Here is a 13,938-nt window from a genome sequence, read left to right on the forward strand (position 1 = left end):
TTGCTTCTTAGCCAAATGTCAAAGAGAAAGAAGTCTCACTGGTTACTCGTCTTTTGGTGGTGCGATATACCCATAGACATCCGGAAGTTCGTCTGGCCATTTTCCCTTCTTGTTGGTGAGGGATTTCTTGAGGCAGTTGAAGATCGTTTTTGTTAGATGCTTCGGCTTGCTCATTGTCTTGAGGATATATTGGCATGGACATGTGCTATTTGATGCCATACTTTTGGAAGAACTTCGCCAAATCTTTGCCCATGAATTGTGGGCCTTTGTGGGTGACGATGGACTGAGGGATGCCAAATCGACAAATGATGTTCCTCCATATGAAGCGCTTTATGTCAGTCTGAATCATGATCATCATGGGCTATGCTTCAACCTATTTGGTGAAATAGTTGGTTGCCACGAGCATCATGCTGCTGCTCCTAGTAACAGGCAGCATAGGTCCTACCAAGTCGATTGCCCACTGCATGAACAGGCAAGGACTCTTTTGTGGGTGTAGCTCGCTGGCAGGCAGTGCTGGTATCAGCTTGTAGCGTTGGTAGCGGTTGCACTTTTGTACTAACTCCTTAGCATCTTGGTGCATGATAGGCCAATAGTAGCATGTGGTAAGAGCTTTTTGTGCTAAGGATTGACCTCTGGAGTTGTTTCCACAAACGCCTTCGTGGATTGAACTTTGAACTTTTAAGTCGTCGGGAAGCGCTAGGTAGTGAAGATGTGGTATAGTGTGGGATCTTTGGTGAGAATGCTATAACACTTAGGCTGCTGGCTCCGTCTCTATGCTTAGCTTGTCAAGATATTCCACCGGAATAGAACGTTTTGAATTGGTGATCAAGGGCAGAGCCTAGGCCAACTAGTACGTCTGCATGGGCATTGTCAAGGCTAAGCGTGAAGGCGTGGCAGGGAGCCGTGGAGCTGAGGCCATGTTATATGTAGCAGGAGATGCTCAACTTCTGGTATTGGGTTACTCTAGAGCTAAATAATGGAGCATGGGTTGGCTAGGGCCCTGTGACACGCAGCAGGAGATAGTGTTCAACTGCCAGTACATGTTGCTCTTATGTAGAATCTTCTAGGGTGACGAGGACAAAACTTGATTATGAGTGTTTCTTCCAGTGTTCGTCTGCCCTTGACGTGTCTTTTAGGCCGAGTTGTTACGTTCGTCAGAAAACTTTGCATCTGCCAAGGTCTACGCCTTTATTGTCGCGCGTTTGGATTCGGTAGAATAGTGCGTCATGATGATGACTGCGTGCGTTTGAAGGTAAAACTTGAGCTTTCAGGTTACAACAACTATTGCCAAAGTTAACTTTTGAATTTCTAATAGCATTGAGGAGAGCTTTTGAACTGTAAAATACAGTGTAGAATACAGGTAGTCGATCCCCTAGCTCTTCTCTCATGATGATAGAGCTTATTGATGCTCTAGATACCGTTAAACATGAGAATAAGTCCTCCGCTGCTTCCGGTTTAGATAGTAAGGAGGCGACGTCAGGTACTTCTTCAAGTCCTTAAATGTGCATTGGCGAGCCTCGTCCCAAAGTGCATGCTTCTCTGCGAGAGCGAAAGAGTTTGCCAGAGTTAAATCTTATTTCATGATCAAGTTTTCCATAGCGGGTGGTCTGCCGAAAGTCCTTTTTGGAAGGCTGCTCTAGCTATCAAGTCTTTGCATTTAACTATCCTTGTCTTCTCTGCTTTGAACCTTCTCACATAGTTGTGAAGCGACTCATTTGGGTTCTTCTTGACGTCGAACAAATGGTTGGACTTCTTTTTTATCGAGCGATGGGATGAATATTCTATGGTGAAAACCAAAAAAAGTTCGTCGAAATTTCGGTTGGATTGTGGCGGCAGGGTGTAGAACCAATCTTGCACCTTGCCTTGTAGAGTGGTGGCGAATATCTTGCATGTGAGATCATCATTATTTCGATAAAGGATCATTGTGCTTTGGTAGTGCTTTAAGTGTCTCTTTGGGTCTTCATCCCATTTGAAAGATGTGAAATGTGGCATGTTGAACTCACGTTGAGGTTCTACCTGCTCGATCTCGTCCATGAAGGGCGACCTGCTTATGTTGGTGATGTTCCGTCGTAGTGCCTTGTCGGTGACCTCATTGCGTTGGAAATTGCGCAATCACTTGGCCAAGAATCTTTCTACTTCTTCCTGAATTTGTCTTTGTTGGGGTAGTGGAGCTCTCGGCTGCCCTCAACCGTGACTTGCTGGTCTAGACTGCTCTTCCATGTGTTTGGCTTATCTATGCCACGGATACGGTGCATGTAACGCGTTTCTAGTAGGCGAGCAAGTTCTTCGCAGGCTGCCGGTTGAACTTGAGTGATATTGAGTGACTACTTCTCTCTGTCCGTCGTGCTGCCTACTCCGATGTGAGGTGGATGATGCTTTTTGCGGGCTTAGCCGTAAATGAACACTTCGCCTGGAAGGCTACTTATGTTGACTATCGAAGTGTGACCCCAACCGTAAATGTATGCTCGTCTGTAGGCCTAGTCGAGAGTGCACGCTCATCTACGCTCTAAGACGGGAGTATATGCTATCTTGGGGGTCGAATCGGGAGTGTACACTGCCTGAACGCTCGGTTCGTGGCTGCTTACTGGGACGCTACTGGATAGGTTCTTTGTCTACCCTTGTCCTATTTCGGGACACCTCATTTGGGGCACATTGCATCTCGGTGTGCTGCAAGAGCTGGTTCACCAAGGTCGTCTGTTGTGCGAGGGCGTTCGTCAACTCTATGACATGTCGAGATAAGTGTTGTTCTCCATTTGGGTTGGAAAAGCTTGGAAGGAATGTTTCTCCTTGAGTAGTGGAAGTGTGGTAGACTCTGGGCGCAAGATTTGAGTTGGGAAATGTCAAATCTGTGAAAAAATATGGTGAGAATGCCCTCGGCTTGATGGTAGGTCCGGATAGTTGAGATAGTCTTGGGCCGACTTGGGCTGCTTGGAAAGCCACGAGAGCAGACTGGGCTGCAGGAGCAGGCTGGGCTATGAAAGCAGGCTGGGCCACGAGAGCAGGCTGGGCAGCAAGAGTGGGCTGTTCGGCGGTAACAGGCTGGACCACGGAAGTGGGCTGCTCGTCGGGAGTAGGCTGGGCCACGAGAGCAGGCTGCTCGGTGGGAGCAGGCTAGGCTGTGAGAGTAGGTTGGGCCACGAGAGCAGGCTGAGCTGCGATAGTGGGTTGCGATAGCGCATGATGCATACGAATGCGAGGCTTGGGCTCGGACCCGTGCAAGCTTGGATGGCACAGCTTGGGCCATGGTGGAACCTCATAGTGGTGGTACCATTCCGCCTATGACCACATTTAGCCTCGTGGATCGCCGAGGTCCCATTTCTTGAGTATTACAATTTTCACTTGTGAAATTTTCTAAATTTCTAGCCATTATATTTTTCTTATACGTTTTATCAAAGAACCTTTGCAAATAAAAAATTCTAATAATACAAACATATGAAAAATATTCAAATGGACTAGAAAATAGAGAAAAACCTTTTTATGTGAGAGTCTTCTACGAGTATCGATCTCAACTCTTAATGAAAGCACCAATTTGTGGATGCAAATTTCTTCCTCCTTGATCTTGGACAATTTTGCACCTATAAAACAATTAACATCTTAGGTTAAGGCCAAGAGCCTTACGCGCCCACGATGAATGGGGGGAGGATTTGGCCGAAGAACCTCCGATGCCAAAGTTAGAATTTAGAGAGAAAGAGTGTTTAGAGAATTTTGAGATTTTGGGATTTTTGCCAAAGTGTTGGAATGGATGTTTGGTGAAAATGGGAGCCTATTTATAGGGCTAGGCCGGTCCACTTAGGAGAGAAAGTGGCCGGCCAACTTGTGGATTTTTTGTTGAATTTGTGGTTTAATTAGCCAATTTATTGGCTAATTAAATATGAAAGAAATAAATGGGGGGTTATCAAATTGAATGACTAACTTTATTTGGGTAATAAAGTGGAGAAAATAAGAAAGTTAAGGAGCGAAGGGAGGTGGCGGGTTTTGACTAGCTTTTGGGATTAATTTGGGTGACTTATTTGATATAATGGGTAATTAAATTGGTGATTAATGGATTAATTAGAAATTAATCCATTAATTAGCCAATTAATCTCTATTTATATGAAATAATTTATAGGTTATGAAGTATTACCTAAGATGAGGATGGATGGGATAACTTTGAATTTGTTACCTTTTTTGGGCACTTTTGACTTGGTTTAGGGATGATTAGCCGCTGCTCGCGTGTAGGAATCCCAGTATGCCTCAAGAGTATTTTTATCCTCTTTTACCCAAGAATCCACGTGTCACCTTGTGATTATTTTTGGCACCACACTGATCATGTTAAGGATTCAACTTTCAGTCTCCAGAGTGAGCTTCTTATTTGGAATTGTTGCTAATTACATAAGGAATATCTCTTATTTATGTGTTTTCCTGAGCAGGGCAAGCTTGCAACAGTACAATAGCCAACTGCACAATGACTTCTTAAAAGTTGAGGAAAAATTTAAGTGCGTGGAGAAGAAAAAAGTTAATATAGTGGAGAACCTGAGTATGTTGAAGGGTCAACTTTCAATGTCCAGAGTGAGCTTCTCATCTGGGATTGTTTTGCACAATGAATTTGTCTTATTATGTATCTATAAATCTCACTTCCATGTTCTCCTGAGTAGACATGTATTGAAAATTCTATACGGGGTGATACTAATAGTATGTTGTATGACTCACATTAAGATCACATATAGTTGAAAAAGTTCATGTTGTGTTATGTAGTCCTGACTTTTGTTTCTTCAGTGCATTTTAAATGGGTAAGGAGTAGGCCAAATAGTATGAAATTTAAAGTTGGTTTCCCCTTGATGTGTTCTCTTTCAGATTTTTGTTTCTGAAAATGAATTGCTTCAAAACTTTTATTGGCAAAGTTCACTAGAATGTCCCAAAAAAAAAAAATAGCATTGCATTGTTCGGGATGATAATTTATATCCAATATGATCATTAGTCACTTAGAGAACCTGATTTGGGAAGTGGGTCTTAAAGTTTTAATAGTTTTGTTGTGTGTAATTTTCTTGCTTTGCCTACCAAGAATCTAATAACCAAAGGCTTAGTTGTTTTCTCCAAATGGTTTTCAATTTGTTGTAGGTAAACAAGAGCTACTAAGCTGTTATGCAGCAGGGGAATGGAAGGAAAGTAAAAATTCAAGCTTTTAATCAAAGAGAGAAATGGAGCGACGCTAAACAAAATATAGGTAAAACTGACTGATACTTTCTTTCCATTTAAATATAAATCAATTGATTAAGTTTGTGTTTAAAATGAAGTTTCAATTGTTTCCGAATTCTAACAATGTCCTACGCATTAAGATAATCTATTTAGAGTTTTGATCCACTTTTGATTATGCATAATTTCAATTCTTTTCCACGTAGAGTTTCGATTTTTCTTATCAGTGAGAGAAGAAGCTTTAATTTGGGTTCACAATTTTTGCCTTTGTAGATTTTTGACGTAGGACTGAGCTTTCAAAAGGCACTTCAGGCTCTGGAAATTTTTTTGTTATCATGTTCTAAATTGTGCAAACCATTTCTTTAATTAGAGAAAATTAAGCACAATCTTACTTGTATACATATTGTTAATTTAAGAAACAATTTTGTTAGTCTTTTCTAAGAAAAATGATATAAGAAACTGCAATTTACTTTTGGATTTCATTCTTCACTGATTTCTGAGTTTATGCCTAAGTCATAATCTATTCCAAATACAGGTTGAGTCCAAATACAGGCTGAGCAAAAGGAGGAAAGATTTAAGGAGGTATGTGTATTATGTGTTTTCACCAATACTTTCTCAAAATGCGCCTTCATTGTTGGTTTTTGTTTAGCTCTAGAAAAACTGTACAAAAAGGAGTAGAAATATTTTTAGGGATCTTTTAACAGCCATTTTGTTTCCCATATATAATTGTGCAGTACCGAAAACCCACAAACGTGAAATGGGTTTTAGGTTTTTTATTGAAATGTGTATTCTGTACTATTTTTCTCTACCTAAAAAATTGAAATAAATATGATCTTTTCACTATTGCTTCTTCTTCCAAGTTTTTTCCACATAATATAAAATAGAAATAAATATTTTGTTTCCCTTTTTCTAATTTGTTCTTTTGCAGCAAAAAAATTATATATATGATTTTTTTGGTACTGTTTATTTAGTGAAGCAACGGTTCATATTGTGAACCGTCTTTGTGTGTTTATCACTTTATTCTTTATGGCTTTTAGTTTCCTAAATGAAGTTTGACACGTATGGAATTTGACAATTTATAACCATAAGCTTCATTCCACCCATTAACACCTATTTTGTTTCTTATTATTGGTAGAGTTGTAAATAAATTTGTACATGTATGTAAACAGTATTGTCTACCATATAGACATATATATAATGTTTTTAGAACTTCTATATGTGTTATACAATTTTCAATCCCGCAGCAATGCGCGGACACCCTTGCTAGCATATACTATTCCAATGGCCTGCACCTCCATGTACCAAAACTAAAAACCAGGCTGTACATATATTTGAACGGTTTATGCTTCAAATCATCAATCACAAATTATTTATAAAAAAAAATTTAGACAAACCTAAAACTAATAAGACATCCAATTATACTGGAAAAAAAACGAACATAGTGTTTCTTGAAAATACTAAAATAGTTGAATATCAGAGTGCGGGACGAACAAGACTAACAAAATAATAAGAAATATTATTAAACAAACGAAAATGCCGGAACGGCTACAAAAAAACCTAAGAGACTACATTGTGAATGAATTGTTCTAAACTGAATAACAAGCATGCTATTTATAATAAACTAACCCTAACCTAAAATGTAAGAAACTGAAACCCTAATGCTAACGGGCTAAGCCCAGAAAACCAAATATTCAAATAAACTAAAATCCTAATATTTTCCAACACCCTTAATCAAACTCATGGCGGTATACGACATGGGTTTGCAAACAAGCAGATGCGAACTGGTTCCGTTAGGCGGACTGGCAAACATGCAAACTTGATTGGACTTGACTTGATTTGACTGGCAAACTTGACTTGATTCTTGACTTGACTGGTTCTTGATTCTTGATTCTTGCCGGCAAACTGATTCTGGTTCAAATTGACTAGTGTTGAGAGTATGGAAAGAACCCGTCACTAAACGGATGAGATTTTCATATCTCAATTATAGCAACCCGTCACTTAAAACCACAAACATTATCACTCGAGTGGTCACAATTCCAAGTACTCGAATGATTGTCAAACAAACTCGCAATGCTTATCCGTATGGGCCTTAAAAAACTTCAAACCAAAGACCTCACAATAGGATAAGCAAATATTTGTTCTTGTTGCCCGTGTGGGCCTCAAACTAATAGCAAACGATTTTTTTTTTCTTTTTTTTTTTTTTTTTTTGCCTTTTTTTTTCTATGCTTTCCTTCCTTCCATTTTTTCTTTGTTTTTTCTTTCTGGACTGATAGCATAAAAAAAAAAAAACAATTTAATCAACACTCCATTTTTTCTTTGTTTTTTCTTTCTGGACTGATAGCATAAAAAAAAAAACAATTCAATCAACACTAAAACAAAAACTAAAGCACACCACTCAAACTGGTGCGGTGGCGGGATGGATCTGGGCTGCAGTTCGCAGCATGACGGCTTCAAGACATTGTGATGCAGGTTCATGGCAGATTCAGATGGGGTAGGTGCAGCGGAGAGTGCAGGAACAAGGTCCAGATGCAAACGGGTCGGACTGTAGGAACGTGGGGCAACAACGGCTACAAATCTGGGTGCGGATGCAAGCGAGTTCGATTCGGGCCTGGTTCATGGTTCAGGCGGAGATGTGAGGCGGTTGTGACGACGACAAGGGTAGTTCTGATTCTGCGATGGCGATGGCAATGGTCTGCGGATCAGAGCGGCGGCGGATCAACTGACTGGGGTTGTTGCTGCTTTACAGGTCGCTAAGTCGGTCGATTGGGGTTGATCAGGTTACAGGCGGTTCGTGCAACAAAGCTTCAGTTTTTTTTTTTTTTTTTCAACTGCGAAACCCTAGCCTAGGCCACAACGAAAAAACAAATCACAGACAAACAAACTAGCTACCAAGAACATATTTAACCCCGGAGGATCAAACCTGCTCTGATACCAAGTTGAATATCAGAGTGCGGAACGAACAAGACTAACAAAATAATAAGAAATATTATTAAACAAACGAAAATGCCGGAACGGCTACAAAAAAACCTAAGAGACTACATTGTGAATGAATTGTTCTAAACTGAATAACAAGCATGCTATTTATAATAAACTAACCCTAACCTAAAATGTAAGAAACTGAAACCCTAGTGCTAATGGGCTAAGCCCAGAAAACCAAATATTCAAATAAACTAAAATCCTAATATTTTCCAACAAAAATAACTATAATTTCATCCAATGATAATATATATTGCTTCTCACTTGAGTGATTTTCTTTGTACATATAATCTTTTAGAGAAGACTTAAAAGAGAAATGATTTGAAATTTTGAAATACTAGGTATGTGATCAATCAAAAGCTACGAGAGAGGATTTAGCTTGTTGTATGTAAGTTTGAATTTGTGAGAATCAAACTATAGGGACATAGAATTGAGCTATAGAACGGAAGTTGATAAAACGGGATTTTGTAGATTTGTTTGAAAGGTTTTTCCTATTTAGAAGATACTTTCTTTCTATGATAAGATTTTTTTATTTTCTACATTGACTTTTTTGCTATATATTTTGAGAGGGGTCTATACCGAATTACTTAGGAAGATCTCAATATTCTTAAATTCAATGAAAGTTTTAGAAAGTTAGGACACCACAAAAAACTTTTGAACCTAATTTCAATTATGAGAGCTCTATCGATATAGACACCCTATTTATTGGAAAGGAAAATAGGTTCATTTCAACAAATATATAAAAAAATATTAATGTAATAAATAAAAATCTCGATTTAATCACTGAACTATCCCCTTTGTGAAAATTCATTCCCTAAATTATTTTTCTGGTATAATATTTCTCTAAATTTATTAAAAATTGCTAATTTCATCCCTACTTTTATATCCAAATTTAATTTATCCTTTTTTTTTGTCAACTTAAGTCACTTGACACACTTTAAAGTGTAAATGTTATTTTCTCGCCTATTAGCCCTTAACATTTCATATAGGTTGCAAATCTAACGTCTAATTTACCCTCCAATGTTAACTTACACTATTTCTTATGTAAAACTACCAATTTACCCTCCAATATTAACTTCATACACTATTTCTTTATAAAAAACTACTAATCTAGGCCTTAACATTTCATATAGCTTTTACAAATGCAAACTACTAGGAGTTGGGATTACCTATGTTAGTGTGTAAATTGTGATCTGATGTGGCAGTTGGTTTTCTAGCTCATATTGATAGGATTGTGTGTATGCTGTCTTATTAAGTCTCATAGGTCTTAAACAAGTGATTGTATATGTGTCTTCATCTCATAGGATGTAAGATGGATGGCTAGGATTGGTTGGATGTAATTTTGACTACTGCCAAGTTTAAATTGTAATTGCAATTAAGAGGAGTGTGACTTTTCTCACTTACTCTCGGTGGAATGAAACAGTGAAATCATTTTGCAGAGTCATATTCTCTGCATTCTTCATCTCTTTCTCTCACTGCATCATCTTCTTCATTGGTGTAAACAGTTTTGATTCCATATTACCTGTGAGTCACAGCTCACAGGGAAGGTTAAAATTCGTTTTAACACTAACATGGCCTCCGAGCCTTGTTAGGTCTGATTTTATGGGCGTAGATTTTGTGAGGGTTTGTTCTAGGAACATTTCGTTGCAGAGAAAGTCAGTGAGAGTGAGAAGTGAGATCTTAGTCTAACATGGCTGGATCTGGTGGAGGAGAGCTTCGCGCTCTGATATTCAACGGAGATAATTTCGATTTTTGGCAAATTCGAATGAAAACAATTTTCCAATCTCACGAGCTGTGGAGCATTGTTGAGATGGGTTTTCTATCTCCAGCGAAGGCGGAGGGTGAGATAGCAGAGGCGGAGATGAAATTGCATCGTGAAAATTTGGTCAAGGATGCAAGGGCTCTTGGAATCATTCAAGGAGCAGTGTCGGATCAAATTTTTCCCCGGATTGCAACTCTAGAAACTGCGAAGGCAGCTTGGGATGTTCTGAAGCAAGAGTTCGTAGGAGATAAACAGGTACGATCTGTGAAATTACAAGGCCTTCGTCGTGATTTTGAATATACTCGTATGGGTGAAAGTGAATCTCTAGCTGCATATTTAGCTAGGTTGTTTGATTTGATAAATCAGATGAAAAGTTATGGTGAGATCTTAGTAATCAAAGAATTGTGCAAAAGTTGTTGATCAGTTTACCTAAATCATATGATAGTATTGCTTCTGTTATTGAAAATACTAGAGATATTGATGTAATTGATGCACAAGATATAGTTGCTATCCTGAAAGGGTATGAACTGAGATTAACTAGGCATGAAGAGAATAGCACTGAACGTGCATTTTCTAGCTTAGATATTTCATCTAAGAACAGTAAAGTTGGTAATCAGTTTACCAAGACTGGTGGATCGAAATCTCAGAAGAATTTCAAGTTCAAAGGGAAGCAGTGGACTAACAGGTTCATTCCGGGTGTCAGGAATGAAGCAAATAACTCTGGTAACTCTGGAGGTGCTTGTAAATATTGTGATAAACTTCACTATAGAGAATGTTGGTTAAAAGGGAAGATTAAATGTCATAAGTGTGGGAAACTTGGTCATATTGCCAAAGTTTGTAATCTCAACAAGAATGTCAAGCAAGGAAACTTTGCAAACAAAGTGGTAGAACAAAAGAACTTTGCAAATAAGATGGGATAACCTGTAAATCTGTTTATGGTTAAGCAATCAACTGAAGTGAAGGCTGTGAGTGATGCCTGGTATATAGACAGTGCGTGCAGTAACCATATGACTTCCAGAGAGGAGTTACTTGTGGAAATTGATAGAAGTATTAAGGCAAAAGTGCAAGTTGGCACATGGGTTCTTGTTGATGTGAAAGGAAAAGGAACCTTAGTCATTGACACTGATAAAGGGAAAAGGTACATAAGAGAAGTTATGTTGGTACCTGGAATTGCAGAGAATCTACTCAGTGTTAGGCAGATGACTGAACATGGGTATTTTCTGGTGTTTGGTGATTATAAGGTGGATATTTTTTATGAAAAAACTCTGACAAATTTGGTGGTTAGTGTGAAGCAAAAGGGAAATAGATGCTTTCCACTTGTGTTCAAATCAAACGATCACTTGGTACTGAAAACCAATGTGCATCAGAGTAATACAATGTGGCATAAACGGTTTGGTCACCTGAATTATAGGAGTCTGCAACAATTGCAGGAGCATGATATGGTTCTTGGGTTACCTGAAATGCATGACAGTGAAGGTGTACGTCAAGGATGTGCATTTGATAAGAATCATAGAGTGTCCTTTCCAAAGGAGTCAGTTTGGAGAGCAAGAATGCCATCGGAACTCATACACTCAGATATGTGTGGTCCTATGCAAACACCAACCATGAGTGGAAACAAATACTTTGTTACATTCATTGATGATTATTCGCGGATGTGCTGGATATATCTCTTGAGACACAAGTCAGATGTCTTTCATGTATTCAAGAAATTCAAAGCGATGGTGGAACTTTAAAGTGGCTTTTCTGTGAAGAAATTGAGAATGGATAGAGGAGGAGAATTCATCTCAAATGAGTTTGAACAGTTTTGTGAAGCTTTGGGTTTGGAGAGGCAGCTTACTGTTGCATACTCTCCACAACAGAATGGAGTTGTAGAGAGGAAAAACAGAACTATAATGGAGATGGCAAAGTGTATGCTTCATGAGAAAGGTCTTCCTTATAGTCTTTGGGGTGAAGCCTGTGGTTACATCTGTCTATTTGCTCAACAGATGTCCTACAAAAGCATTGGAAAATGTGATACCTTTTGAGAAATTCAGTGGAAGAAAACCTGGAATTAAACATTTGAGAGTGTTTGGCTCATTAGGTTATTCTCTTATTCCAGGAAATCTGAGACATAAGTTGGATGAAACAAGTGTCATTGGTATTTTTATTGGATATGGCACTTATGAAAAGGGGTACAGATTACTTAATCCTGAAACTTAAAAAGTAATTCTTTCAAGAGATGTTATTTTTGATGAGAATGGTAAATAGGATTGGGATAAACAGAAAATCAAAGAAGTGTACATTCCATTTGCTACAAGTGAATCTCCAGAGATGAAAGAAGCTGATGAGAATTCTGATTTCATGGAACAAGTTGTTACTGAAGGTTCTCAAACTCAAATTACAGATTCTCCATTCATTGAGTCTGGAAGTGCTAGTGACTCAATTTCTACACCTCAGGTTGATCATACTCCTCTGAGATATAGAAATTTGAGTGAAATCTATGAAAGATGTCATGTGTATATTGTTGAACCAGAATCCTATTATGAAGCTGCACAAGATGAAGCATGGAAGAAAGCCATGGAAGATGAAATGAGCATGATTGAGAAAAATAAGACTTGGGAATTAGTGAAAATACCATCTGATAAACTTGTGATTGGTGTGAAATGGGTGTACAAAACTAAATTGAATGTGGATGGATCAGTTCAAAAGAACAAGGCTAGGCTTGTTGCAAAAGGCTATGCACAAAAGCCCATAATTGATTATAATGAAACTTTTGCACCTGTTGCAAGGTTGGATACAATCAGAACATTAATTACACTGACAGCAAAGAACAAATGGAAGTTGTTTCAATTGGATGTAAAATCGGCATTCTTGAATGGTGTGCTAGAAGAGGAAGTGTATGTCGATCAGCCAGATGGGTTTATTGTACAGGGAGAGGAAGATAAGGTCTACAGGTTACATAAAGCACTGTATGGTCTGAAGCAGGCACCAAGGGCCTGGTATGGTGAAATAGACTCATATCTTACACTCTGTGGGTTTAAGAAAAGCACCAGCGAAGCAACTTTGTATACCAAATGGAGGAAAGATTCAGAAATGATTATAGTATCCATTTATGTTGATGATATAATATACATTGGAAGTTGTCAGGAATTGATGGATGCTTTTAAATCTAATATGATGCTTAAATATAAGATGACTGATCTTGGACTCTTACATCACTTTCTTGGTATGGGAGTCATGCAAACTGAGGAGTATATTTTCATTCATCAGAGAAAGTATGCTTCCTCCCTACGGAAGAAATTTGGACTTCAAGATTGTAAGTTAGTGAGTACTCAATTGGTTTTAGGTGATAAATTGAGAAAAGAAGATGGAAGTGGGACTGCAGATGAAGCTCAATATAGACAAATTGTAGGTAGTTTGCTGTATCTCACAGCAACCAGACCTGATATAATGTATGATGCATGTCTGCTATCACGGTTTATGCACTGTCCAACCAACAAGCACTTTGGGACAGCAAAGAGAGTACTAAGATATGTTCGAGGAACTCTTGATTTTGGCTTGGAATACAAGAAAGGTGAAGGGGCAATCTTAGTGGGATTTTGTGACAATGACTGGAGCGGTTCTGAAGATGATATGAAAAGTACATCTGGGTATGCCTTTACATTTGGCAGTGGAATTTTCTCTTGGTCTTCAGTCAAGCAACAATGTGTTGCTTTATCCACAGCTGAAGCAGAGTACATTAGTGCATTTGAAGCAACTGCACAGGCTACTTGGTTGAGATTTGTTTTGGAGGACTTTGGTGAAATGCAAACAGTTGCAACACTAATGAATTGTGACAATACTTCAGCCATAGCTATCATTAAAAACCCTATCTTTCATCAGAAAACCAAGCATATCAACAGGAGATACAATTTTATAAAGGAAGCACTGCAGCAAGGAGTAATTGAATTGTTGCACTGTCCTACGAAAGAGCAAATTGCTGATATTTTTACAAAGGCATTGGCAAGGGAACAATTAAGTTATCTGAGGGAACTTCTTGGAGTTAAATC

This window comes from Malus sylvestris, chromosome 14 (assembly GCF_916048215.2).
Source record: "Malus sylvestris chromosome 14, drMalSylv7.2, whole genome shotgun sequence".
NCBI lineage: Eukaryota > Viridiplantae > Streptophyta > Magnoliopsida > Rosales > Rosaceae > Malus > Malus sylvestris.